The following is a 12,057-nucleotide window of genomic DNA, read 5'->3' as shown; positions in this document are numbered from 1 at the left end:
TGTTTCTCATTCAAGATGGGTAGATTGAAACAAATATAAATTTTTAGAAAAATGTACTTGTCCATGTACAGAATTCATATATATACCTGATTTCAACTTGCATATTTAAAATTGAATTTAAAGTTCCATCTCTTATGCTTCAAAATTATCTCTAAAAGAAAAACCTATACTATTTCAGTAACAGTGTTATAAGAGAAATATTGGTAGTTTTATTTGTATTTTTAGCTCCACCTAGTGGCTCAGTTAAAGAGTGCTAATAAGTATCTTAGGTGTAGTCTTACTTCAATATATGAACTAAGGCCTTTATGTTCTACAAAACCAGGTAAAATGTTGGCATAGGGCTGGTAGCATTGTCAAAAGTGCAGTGGAACTCTCATATATTGTTAGTGCATTTTGGAAAGCAATTTGGAAGTATATATTGATCTTTGAAAATGTTAAGCAAAGAATTTAGAGAAAAGAAATCCTGAATACAGTAAAAGCAATATGCATAAATATGTTAATTATGGCATCATTTATAATGGTTTAAAACACCTAACCATCTAAAATAATTAAGTGCTCATGACCAAACCACTTAAAATCTTACTCTACCATTTAAATGATGGCTATAAAGATAATAATGGGGAAAAATGCTTATGAGGTGTTGAATAAAATAAAGACAAATCACACTTAAAGTGAATTGAACTAATGCTTATAGTGGCTATATTAATATGGTAGATTGGTTGTGATGGTTTACATTATTTTGATAATGGACATGCATAAGGTCATTTAGTATTAAAAATAATGAAACAGTGGAATAAATCTACAGTGCTTTGAGTTGCTACTTGATTTTTAGGGCTCATGTTTACATTTCAAGTTAAGTGCATGACTATAAAGCAGTTTGTGGTCAGTCAGTCGGCAACTACCAAGACCATGATGCACCCATGGTATGATTTGTAAACATCATAACATCTATATTTTCTGTGCTTTGTGCTTACTGGTTGCACAGATAAGAAACAGTCATCTGAAAATAGAGGAGGAACCAGAGAAAATGTTAGTTGTTTCTAGATGAATAATAATTCTGTTTGAAGATTGCTTTCAGCCTCCAAATGAATCAAGAATTGTCCTCCAGGTCACCAACAGAGTAAGCCTCAGTTGAGGCTCACGTGAGGACTTACTGAAACTTTTCTTGTGCTTCATTTACATTAAATTTCAGCAAAATGACAACATAACTATAAATGTTAAAATTCTATGTGAATTTCATACATGCATAAAAAGTGGCAGTATTTCCAAAGTATAAATGGGCTTTTCTTTGTTTTATCATTTCCTTTAATTTTTCCTGAATATTTCACTTAGTATCAACAGCATGGTTGGTAGTTTTTAAATAAGAATTGACAATTGGAATATCTTATAGGACATTTCGAACTGAAAGTATTCACGCAAAAATATCACATTTGATTTCAGAAAAGATAGGTTAGAAGAGAAGTCTCAGAAGTCTTATACTCAGTGAAACCACCCTTCTTATTTACAGTAATAAGATATTTTCAAAGAAATGGGGGTTAATATAACCTATCACAAATCTTAGTTTTAATTTTTATTGAAAAATATTCTGAGTTTCTTAAATGACAAAACTAATTCAGCAAACAAAATTGAAGCTGTGCTGACTGGATAAAAGTGGATAAGCATTAATGTGTTTAACATTTGTATCACGAGTTTCCTTCAAATAATATACAAGGCATTCGAATTAGTTAAATCCTCAGTACAAGCCTATCATTAATTAAATGTTCCTAATAAATGGATTTTTGAAATTTTAAAATAGAAAAAGATTTAAAAGAAAAATTTGAAGTTATTTGAATCCTTACAGATATATAAATTTAATTCCATATGAATTGGTTATTTTATATGTAGATATTAAAAGAGTAGAAAAGTTATTTTACAAATACACACTTTTTTTAATTTGGCAGTTATAGAGAAACAAATAGAAATTAAAATGTCTTTAATCCCACCGCTCAGAAGTCACCACAGTTAACAATTTAATACCTTTCCCTTAAAAGAAGCATTGTGTCTAATCTAAGTTCTCTTTCAACCTTCATTATGAAATGCCCTCTTTAAACCTTTGTAACACTTTAGTACTGGGGAAGAGTTTAATAATTTTCAAATTCACCCTACCAAAGTCCTATTTGTAATTCCCCACACACATTTTATCATTTTGCATGCCTTTGCCCATGTTCCCTCTGCTGAAAATATCTTTCCCTTCCCTTGTCTTCTGGTAAACTTGTGCTTTTCCTTCAGAATCCAGTCTCTGTCACCTTCTCTGAGAAGACTTCTTTGCCCTACTCTTCTTCCCCTATAGAGTGAATTACTCCATCCCTTTGTATTTCTGCTTCACTTTATAAATCTGTTATTATGTCTGATCATATTATGTGGTAGTTTTTTATTTGCATGTGTTTCCATGCTAAATTGTGTTTTTTTTAAAGGACACTTAATGACATATAAGAGGGGACTCGATAATATGGGTGAATGTTGTAACCACAATGTTGCTCATGTGACACCTTCATAAGATTGTATATCAATGATAATTTAGTAAAAAAAATACATAAAAATTAAACATTTGTTGAGGTAGATTTCTGTAGAGAACAATGACATTTGGCTTAAGTCCTCAAATATCTTGAAACCTAATTGAATATTTATTTACAAATACTCTTTATTTCCTATTTTTGAAAAACTTTGTATCATGGAAATTTTCAAACATACACAAAAATATTAGTGAAATTATTAAGAATTAGTACAATGAAGTCCCCAAATACTCATTTGGGTATTTGGGTAACTTCAACAGTTACCAGTATCTTGCTAATATTTCATCTGTTTCCCCACTCCACATGCAGCTTTTTAGGGGAGCAGAATATGGGGCAGAGTATCTGGAATATTTTAAAGCAAATCCCAGCATAGAATCATTTCACTCTAAACACAGATAAGAAATAAGGGCTCTTTTACTTTAACATAGTCATAATTCCATTGTGTTAACTAACAAAATTATAATAAATGTTTAAGATTACCTAATACTCAGTCCATACTTAAATTTCCCTTTGTATCTAAAAAATGTCTTCTTGGTTTATTTAGACTGGGGCCCAAACATGGTCTAGACATTGCATTTGGTTGTCTTTTAAGCCTTTTTGCTCTCCCCTGCCCCTTTCTTGTATTATTGTGGACTGGGTCATTGGCTTTGTAGGAATTCTCACATTTGCATTTGGCTGATTCCAACCTCATGGTGTCATTTAATGCATTCCTCTTTACTTTATATTTCCTGTAAACTGGTAATTAGATCTAGGGGCATGATTATATTAAAAAATTTTTTCCTTTTAAAAGTTATTGTGAGGAATTTTCATAAGGGTTACTGTGTTTACAATTCCTTTCGCATCACATCAAAAGATACATAATGTCTAGTTGTCCCACTTTGAAGGGATATTTGATGAGTGGGTTCAGGTACTCTCATTCATTAACAAGTTCTCCATCAACTTCTTCCCATTGTCATTGACTTTATTATGTATTTTTTCACATTAAAGAAAATTTATAGTGAGCTATATGTAATTGTAAGCCTGTGAGTTGTCCAGAACTGATTGTGATGGCTACCTAACCACTAATTTCTAAGTACATAGAGTGTCCTAACTTTCTAATGGAAACTTTATAGTTTTTGTTTGCTCAGTGCATTCACTTACACTCTTAATCACTTAATGCTCTGATCTGTGTGGAATATGGTATCAGATGAGGTTCCATTTTTATTTTTCTTCCAGATGGTTGGCCACTTGTGCCTGTGTTGTTTTTTCCCATTAAATTAATTTAGTACTTTTGTCCTGCATTAAAAAACTTACAAACTTTCATTCTGTTTTCTGTTTTACTAATTGCTGGTTCCTACACCAATACCATATTTATTTTATTAGAGTGACATTATGGTAGTCTAATAAGGCTAGATTCTCCTTACACATTTTCTTTTTCATTCTTTTTTACCTAATGGATTTAGTAGCCATTGATGATAATTGTCTTGATTTATTATTTTAATAGAGGTTATTACCTTTGCTTTTAAGAACTTGATTATATACATTTTAGCAATATAAGTTATATATGATTCCTACAGTACATCTCTTTGATTTTTAAATGTACATCCTTTAAAATAGCCTGAGTGGACATTTTATGATTCACTTTAAACCACAATAATTATTGCTCCTGTAGTTTGTAGATTTTTTTAAATAAATGAGCTTTCTTTTTGCCTCCCCCCCCAAACCACCACAGATTGAAGAAGAGCTATTGACATTTCAGAATGAATGCAGGGAACGAATACGAAGCCTGCTGGAGCGTCGAGCAAGACAAATGAAAGCTTTTAATTCTGAAAGTGAGAGACTAGGTTTTAGTAACCTTGCCCCTGAGGCATTCAGCCACAGCTCCTCCAGAGCTTCTGATTTGCCTCACAATCCTGCTGGGGATCCAGGACCTCACTTGGGTCATCCCATAGGTGGCCCACCACAAGTCTGCGGCCATCCACTGCAAGGTGGGCCCCCAGTCATGGAGGTCACCCTTCCGGGCCAATGCAATGGGTACCCCGAGGTAGCAGTATGGGAGTTGGCAATAGCCCTCAGGCTCTGAGGCGGACAGCTGCCGGGGGATGGACGGAACAGGGCATGAGCTGAAGCACGAGTGTCACTTCACAAATATCCAGTGGGTCACACATGTCTTACACTTAACTTAATAACTGAGAATGGCAATTCCGCTGAGCTGTCCGCCACAAGAAACCACCTACAGACATCATCCCAGTAGCCTCCTCACTTGGGTAACACCATGTGGAAGCTGAGTGCATATGGTATATTTTATTCATTTTTGTAAAGCATTTGTTTTGTGTTTACTAGTTGGGATGTCATAGTATTTAGCTGTTGTATTTTGTATTTTTTGTTTTTAACTTTTGGGGAAATCTTACGAAAAGGGGAATTGGTATGTATGTGCATTTAGCAAACACACACACACACACACTCATATAATGCACGTAGTAAAAAGAAACTGGTTAGATAGGGTATTTTCTGAAAACTGCAAAAACAGAATTCAGCAGTGGCTTAAGTCATCGTCATCTTTGGGCAACTCTATCCTAAGAAATTTGTGAAAAGATCTAAAGCCTTTCTCTGTATACCCCACCCAGGTTCTTATGAGCCACTCACAGCAGGCAGCATATGCTAAAACAAGTTATTATGGAAACATCCGTATCCCCTCACCAATGTATTTTGTTTATTAAATAAATGTATTTTGTCTGACTTTTGTTTATTAAATTGGCCTCATTTGAAGTAGGAAAAAAAGTGGAAATTCATGAACACTAAAGGGTTGCATTGACTTTTTCAGAGAGTAGAAGACAACCTAATTCTTTTTCTCAATGCTGCAAGTTTGTCAGTGATTTTTTTTTTTGGTCCATTCAATTGTGACTTCTTTGAGGCATGGTGAGATGGAAGTGCTTCGGGGGGTCACAAGTTTTGTGGGAATTGCTTCACAACACTGATCTGGGTCCTCATCTTCAGCCCCATCAATACTAGCTGTGAGACCTTAACCACAGCTTCTCTGACCATGATTCAAAAGAAATAGGAAAACAGGTGGTTTCTGGCTGTAACAAATGAACCAGTGGGAGACTCATCAGCCATATTATGGTTCTCAGAGTGTGTGTGTCTGTGTGTGGGGAGTGTACAGTGGGCAGCCCAGGCCCAGCCTGAGAGCCTCAGAGATGCCCATCTTCCAGGCCCTTCCCAACTTTGCAATGGAATTAATAACTGGGACGTCTGGCTTTGTAAGAAGTGGAGAATAGATTCGAATCAGAAAGTAGATGCCATTTCATCATAGAGGTCTTTAATAGACTTGGAGAACAGGATCTAGCTGCTTTCACTGTTTCATTATATTCTAACAGACCAAATTAAGGTCTATTCACAGTCTTAGTCTTTTCATAGGGAACAACTCATGAAATAACTTTCCCAAGGTCATGAGTCAGATGAAGTAGAAACTAGAAGTCACATCTCCGAACTACCTCAGTGCTCTATTCACCACCCAAGTTACTAATTGCCCTCTGGAAAATATCTCTACATAGGTACTATTGATAATCAGGGAATTTTGAGCTTGCTGGCAAATTATTAGCCTGGAGCAGGAGGCCAGGTTGTTGATTAAACAGAGCTGCTGCTGGTTAATGCTGGGCACAGAGGCTAGATCTACTGGAGCAGCACAGAGGATGGAGGGCGGACAGCAGGGCTCTGCCAGCTCCACAGGCGGGCAAGCATGGCTCTGCACAGAGCTTCAGAGGACAGACAGAACATTTCTTTCTTTCTAGACATTAAAAAAATAATGACATTCCATCGTTGCAGGGAAACTGTAATTTATATATTATTCAGAGGCAAACAAGTTGGAGAGAGATTTTTGTTCAGCCACACTAGTGATAAACACTAGGGCAAGGTGTTCTCTGTTTACACAGGATGGCTGAAAGGCTAGAGATGTTTCTTTTTGATGCGTTGGTGTCTTTTATTGTTTGTTTTCATGAAATTCCACTTTTCCTTCAAACTTTTAGCTCTTCCTGGACTCTTTAGTGCATGATTATTGGCTATTTTAAAAACATCCTCTGGTCACTTTAGCAGAGTTATTTTAATTAAAACCTTTATGTCATCACCCAACCCCCAGGATCTGGATCAGGTCTGTGATCTGATCTTCAAGCCCATAAACCAATCAGATAATTTTAAACCCACTGAGCTCAATAGCACTATTTCAGTTCACTGGCTCTCAGATAAGAAGAGACCTTACATCGAATCTAGGCCACCTTATTTCCCCACACATGTCCTTTTTGCTTTCTTATGCAAGAAATAATTATTTGCAGTTATTTAAAGTAGAGCTTTGGCAAAGAAGAATTTCACTAGATATTTTTAAATGACAAAATTCCAGTATTTTACAACTATTTCTCCCACTCTCAATGTGAGAACAATTTTTAAAATGACTTTATGGTGTTCTTCCAAAATATCCAGCTTTATTCTATCATGTTTAGCTTTCTGCACTGCCATACATGTCAGTCAATGTGTTTAGAAAGGAAACAAGAAGCATTGGTTAATTCAGGAAGTTAAGGACCAATAAGGTAGCTTATGTTACGATGCTTCTTGTTTAAAAAAAAAAAAAAAAAGGAAACTGGATGGCCGCTTTTCTCTCTACACCCTTTTTAAAAAAGTTAATAGACATTATTTTATAGAGCAGTTTTAGGTTCACAGCAAAATTGAGGTGAAAGTACAGGGAGTCCTTACATAGATGCCCCATCTCTCTGTCTCTCCCTCTCTCTCTCTTACACACTCACACCCACCCACACACACACACACACACACACACACATATCCCAGCCTCCCTTCCGTCAGCATCCTAACCCACAGAGTGATACATTTATTATGAACCAAGAGCCAACACTGACACTTTGTTATCCAGCAAAGCCCATAGTTCAACTTGGGGTCCACTCTGGGTGGTGTATATCCATCCTATGTGCTTTGACAAATGTGTAGAGATGTGTTTCCACCCTTAGAGCAACAGACTGAATAGTTTCACTGCCCTCACAATCCTCTGTGCTTGATTCCAATTAAAATGCAGCAAGCACTTTTGTAATATTGATAAACTAATCATAAGACATATATGGTAAGGCAAAGGTGCCAGGTAGCTAAAATAATCCTGAAAAGAGTACTGAAGTGGAGGGATCAGTCAACCCAATATTAAGGCCTACTGTGTAACTATAGTAATCAAGCCATGCTGCTGGCACAGGAATAAAGCCCAGAGCAACAGAAATGGACTCACATAAACACATCCAGCTGATGGCTGACAGGTTGTAAAGCAAGCAGTTCAGTACCAGAAGGGTAAGCTTTCAATCAAAGATACTGAAATTGGAGTCAGGCAAAGAAAGTGGGCCTTCACCTAACCTCACATTTCTTACTAAAATTCACTCACAATAGATCATAAACTTAAATGTAAAATGTAAAACTATAGAAATCTTTAGATTAAATGTAGAAGAAAATCTTTGGGATTTATGGATTGGGAAATGGTTACTAGACTTGATATCAGAGCATAATCCATAAAAGAAAAAAATTGGAAGTTGGACCTTATCACAATTAAAAACTGCTTTATGAAAAGGTAGGATGTAAAAAGGGAGAAAATACTTGTGAGCCAGAACCTCATATCCAATAAACAATTATTATCTAGAATATATGAAGAACACACAACTTAAATAGTAAAAAAGTCAGAGTCCATCAGAAGAATGGGTTTCATGGAATAGCTTTGTGTGCACAGGTGGCAAAGAAGCCCCTGAAGAGCTTTGACACACTTAGCCCTCAAGGATGTGCAAATTAAAGCCACAGTGAGATATCACTGCACACCTATAGGAGGGGCTAACGCCATTACTGACCAGATTAGTGCCCAAATGCCAGCAAGGATAAGGAGAATCTGCAATCCTCTAATGTTTCTGGTAAATATGTGAAATGGTTTGGAGAACACTTTGTTAGTTTCTTATAAAATTAAAACACACGACCCAGCAATAATTGCACCTTTGGACATTATCCCAGGGAAATGGAAGTTTACATTCTCACCAAAAACAGCACCAAAATTCTACAGGAATGGTCCATAGTAGCTTTATTAATAATAGCTCAAAACTGAAAACAAGCCAGATGTCTTTCAGTGGCTGAGCAGTTAAACAAATTGGAACATCCGCACCATAGACCACTTACTGCTCGACAGTAAGAAGGAGCAAGCTGTTGATGTAAACAACTTGGATGAATTTTCAGGAAATTATGCTGGGAAAGGCAATCTCAAAAGGTTGTGTACTGTATGGTTCTATTTATGTAACATTTTAAAATGACAAAGTTATGGAAATGGAGAACAAATTAGTGGTTGCCAGAAATGAGAGATGGGAAAGCCAACTGCAGAAGCACGGTTGATGGTGTTACAAAAGGGCCCCCAAGAGGATCCTTGCAGAGACAGAACTATTTTATAAGTAGACTGTTGGTGTACACAAACCCACACTTGTGATAAAATTGCACAGATGTCAACACACACACAAGCAGAAATGAATACAAGTAAAAATGGGGAAATGGATAAAATCCCTGGATTTTATCAATGTTGACATTCTGGTTGTCATATTGTACCATAATTTTGCCACATGTTACCACTGGGAGAAACTGGATAAAGGGTGCACAGGATCTCTCTGTCCTATTTCTTGCAGCTGCATGTGAATCTATAGTTCTTTCAAAAGAAGTTCATTAAAATTACTACTGAGCTTTTCTCCAGGATGCAGTTCTGTGGTTTGATCCTTTCGAGATTTGCTCTAAGTTTTGTCAGGTGGGTCTTTTTGTCCAGAGCTAATATGGCCCCATTTCTTCTGAGTGTCCCACCCAATGCCCCCTGGATTATGAGGTTTTTCCACTTTGGCTAGTGTGAATGTGAAGTATTCTGGGTGCTGCATGAAGTCCCAGGGTCTCTGTCCATCTCCAGATCCTCTCTGGGAAGTTCTCTCCTTTCCAGAGCTCTTTGCTGCACACACTGGCTACCTTGGCCAGCCACAGCTCCCAACTCTGACTCCTGAACCCGAGCAGACCTCTGGGCTCCTCTGGGTTTTTCCTTCCTGTATGTGGCTTTAAACCTCCTGCATCTTTAAACCATTTGGTATCTGTGGCAACTGTAAACTCAGAGCCTTGATCCTGCCATGACTGATATCCAGTGTCTGAACATTGTCCTTTCAGATAACTTGTCTTTTTAAAAAAAATGTGTTTCAATGTGGAAGATGAAGGTAGCTCCCCTTACTCCATCTTGATTGGAATTGGGAGACTTTTTTAAATTAATAAATTAATTTTTTATTTTGTTATCATTAATCTACAACTACATGAAGAACATTATGTTTATTAGGCTCTCCCCTTCACCAAGTCCCCTCCAACAAACCCCATTACAATCACTGTCCATCAGCATAGTCAGATGTTGTAGAATCACTACTTGTCTTCTCTGTGTTGTACAGCCCTCCCCCTTCCCCCACCCCCACATTATACATGCTAATCATAATATCTCCTTTCTTCTTCCCCACCTTTATCCCTCCCTACCCTCCCATTCTCCCCAGTCCCTTTCCCATTGGCAACTGTTAGTCCCTTCTTGGGTTCTGTGATTCTGCTTCTGTTTTGTTCCTTCAGTTTTCCTTTGTTCTTATACTCCACATATGAGTGAAACCATTTAGTATTTGTCTTTCTCCGCTTGGCTTATTTCACTGAGCATAATACCCTCTAGCTCTATCCATGTTGCAAATGGTAGGATTTGTTTTCTTCTTATAGCTGAATAATATTCCATTGTGTATATGTACCACATCTTCTTTATCCATTCATATACTGATGGACATTTAGGTTGCTTCCATTAGTGCTACAATAAACATAGGGGTGCATCTGTCTTTTTCAAACTGGGCTGCTGCATTCTTAGGGTAAATTCCTAGAAGTGGAATTCCTGGGTTAAATGGTAAGTCTATTTTGAGCATTTTGAGGAACCTCCATACTGCTTTCCACAATGGTTGAATAATTTACATCCCCACCAGCAGTGTAGGAGGGTTCCCCTTTCACCACAACCTCGCCAACATTTGTTGTTGTTTGTCTTTTGGATGGCAGCCATCCTTACTGGTGTGAGGTGATATCTCATTGTGGTTTTAATTTGCATTTCTCTGATAACTAGTGATGTGGAGCATATTTTCATGTGTCTGTTGGCCATCTGAATTTATTCTTTGGAGAATTGTAAGTTCAGCTCCTCTGCCCATTTTTTATTTGAATTATTTGCTTTCTGTTTGTTGAGGTGCGTGAGCTCTTTATATATTTTGGATGTCAAGCCTTTATCGGATCTCTCATTTATGAATATATTCTCCCATACTGTAGGGTACCTTTTTGTTCTATTGATGGTGTCCTTGCTGTACAGAAGATTTTCAGCTTGATGTAGTCCCACTTGTTCATTTTTGCTTTTGTTTTCCTTTCCCAGGGAGATATGTTCATGAAGAAGTTGCTAATGCTTATGTGCAAGAGATTTTTGCCTATGTTTTTTTCTAAGAGTTTTATGGTTTCATGACTTACATTCAGGTCTTTCATCCATTTTGAATTTACTTTTGTGTATGGGGTTAGACAGTGATCCAGTTTCATTCTCTTACATGTAGCTGTCCAGTTTATCCAGCACCATCTGTTGAAGAGACTGTCATTTCCCCATTGTATGTCCATGGCTCCTTTATCATATATTAATTGACCATATATGTTTGGGTTAATGTCTGTAGTCTGTAATCTGTTCTACTGGTCTGTGACTCTGTTCTTGTGCCAATACCAAATTGTCTTGATTACTATGGCTTTGTAGTAGAGCTTGAAGTTGGGGAGTGACATACCTCCCCACTTTATTCTTCTTTCTCAGGATTGCTTTCGCTGTTCAGGGTCTTTGGTGTTCTCATATGAATTTTTGAAGTATTTGTTCAGTTTGTTGAAGAATGTTGTTGGTAATTTGATAGGGATTGCATCAAATTGGTATATTGCTTTGGGCAGGATGGCCATTTTGACTATATTAATTCTTCCTAGCCAAGAGCATGGGATGAGTTTCCATTTGTTAGTGTCCTTTTTAATTTCTCTTAAGAGTGTCTTATAGTTTTCAGGGTATAGGTCTTTCACTTCTTTGGTTAAGTTTATTCCTAGGTATTTTATTCTTTTTGATGCATTTGTGAATGGAATTGTTTTCCTGATTTCTCTTTCTACTGGTTCATTGTTAGTGTATAGGAAAGCCACAGATTTCTGTGTGTTAATTTTGTACCGTGCAACTTTGCTGTATTCCGATATCAGTTGTAGTAGTTCTGGAGTGGAGTCTTTAGGGTTTTTTATGTACAATATCATGTCATCTGCAAACAGTGACAGTTTAACTTCTGCTTTACCAAGGAATCTGGATTCCTTGTATTTCTTTGTGTGGCTAGGACTGCCAGTACTATGTTAAATAACAGTGGGGAGGGTGGGCATCCCTGTCTTGTTCCCGATCTCAGAGGAAAAGCTTTCAGCTTCTTGC

The 12,057-nt window shown here is 37.0% G+C and overlaps 1 pseudogene; it reads left to right on the top strand.

Annotated features, from left to right (window-relative positions):
• LOC140850597 (serine/threonine-protein kinase TAO1-like) overlaps nucleotides 1-5,225 on the top strand; it is a 54,640-nt pseudogene extending 49,415 nt beyond the window's left edge.
• Nucleotides 5,226-12,057: the final 6,832 nt, after the last annotated feature.

Source organism: Manis javanica, chromosome 7 (genome assembly GCF_040802235.1).
Source record: "Manis javanica isolate MJ-LG chromosome 7, MJ_LKY, whole genome shotgun sequence".
NCBI classification, from domain to species: Eukaryota; Metazoa; Chordata; class Mammalia; order Pholidota; family Manidae; genus Manis; species Manis javanica.
Note: the sequence above shows the minus strand (reverse complement) of the source record. Positions and strands in the feature narration are given on the sequence as shown.